This window comes from Capricornis sumatraensis, chromosome 18 (assembly GCF_032405125.1).
Source record: "Capricornis sumatraensis isolate serow.1 chromosome 18, serow.2, whole genome shotgun sequence".
In the NCBI taxonomy this organism is placed as follows: domain Eukaryota; kingdom Metazoa; phylum Chordata; class Mammalia; order Artiodactyla; family Bovidae; genus Capricornis; species Capricornis sumatraensis.
The window spans coordinates 13,199,565-13,201,162 of NC_091086.1; the positions used below are offsets into that span (position 1 = coordinate 13,199,565).

At 44.1% G+C, this 1,598-nt stretch overlaps 1 pseudogene; it reads right to left on the bottom strand.

Annotated features, from left to right (window-relative positions):
* Positions 1–280: 280 nt before the first annotated feature.
* On the bottom strand, positions 281–1,215 carry LOC138094732 (ribose-phosphate pyrophosphokinase 1-like; annotated as a pseudogene).
* Positions 1,216–1,598: the final 383 nt, after the last annotated feature.

A 1,598-nucleotide genomic window follows, 5' to 3' on the forward strand; every position in this document is an offset into this window, starting at 1 on the left:
GCAAGTAAGAAATCCCAGAAGCTAATCTCAATCTAGCTTTCTCCAACGTATTGGGTTGGCCAAAGAGTTCATTCAAGTTTTCCCATAACATGTTATGTAACAACCCAAACAAAATTTTTGGTCAACTCAATAGGAGAAATGCTCATATAACTGATATGGAATGTAGAAAGCTACGCAGAAACAAGCTGGGTCTTCTGCTGGATTTTTCATCAAATACCAAAGGAAAACAAGGGGCGGGGTTCACTTTATTTATTTATTTTTTTAATCCTCAGAAGTTATTCTATTGTAAAGGGATATGGCTGAACAGATAGGAGACAGATTCCCCACTGTGAATTCTCCTGATGGCTTCTGCAAGGATCATGGAGATAGGGATCGCCTATATTTTGAAGCAGTGCTTCATCTTATCCTCCTGAGGTATGGTATTGGTGACTACTACTGCTTCAAAGCATGCATTGTTAATGTGAGAAATGGCTGGAACAGAAAAGATTCCATGAGTCAGCGCAGCATAAACACAACTCCAGGGGAGAGAAGTTTGTCAGCTGCATGGCAGATTGAACCACAGGTGTCAGCCATGTCATCCACTAGGAGAGCCACACATCGCCCACCAGAACCACGCAGTCCACTTCATCAGCCTTCCTCCATTCTCTGTGAATCAAAGCCAAGTCCACATTCAACCAGTCTGAGACAGAAGTCGCTCTCTTAGCTCCTCCAGCATCAGATGAGACAGTCATGGAGTTCCTCCACTTAGACATCTTCTCCCTTATCCGTTTAAGGACAGCTGACTCTGCAAATAAATTTTCCACTGGATTATCAAAAATTTGAGGAGCATGCAGGTCCCTGGCGATACTATGACCCTTGTCTACTACAGAGATCATTTTGCCACAAGCTTGGCTAATTAAGATTGGAGCCCAGCTCTTATCCTTCTTATTCTTCCAGACATAAGTGGGAAGCACAGGCTGACCATAGTAACCCAACTGGCCGAAGCAATCTTTGCAGGCATTATTCATAATCAAAAGTTCCATTCAATTAACTTGATTTCACCACAGCCACTCTGAACAATGTAGATCATTTCCACGCATTCTTTCACCGATTTCCACACAGGTCTGATTGCTGAATTTCATAGTCACCGCCTTGCCCAGCCCCAGGCCCAGGAAGGGCAGCAGTCTTCTGGGATAGGTCCTGGTGGGAGCTGCTGAAGATTTTGATATTCAGCATCTTGGCCAACTGCCCTAGGCCCTCTTTGCTTAGTGATCGCTCCTGCTGCTGAGACCCGAATCAAGTTGGCCCAGAGACTCAGTACTAGGCAATGGTAGGCACTAGGCTCCACTGTCATCTTCCATTCCTGCCCTGTGTGCAACCCTAAACTGTCCCAGTATTAGGCAAATTAAGACTGTCCATTCTGCTTTCTAAACACCTCTCAGAAACATTCCCTCTTCTGGACTCTCAAAATCTCTTCCTTAGTTCAAGTCTCACCATTTTCCATCAGCATTATGATGACATCCCCTCACCCGATTGGCTGTCTGGGTCTTACTCCACTCTGCTGAAATTATCTTTCTTAAAAGTAAATATGATCATATTACTTTTGCTAAAATCTCCAT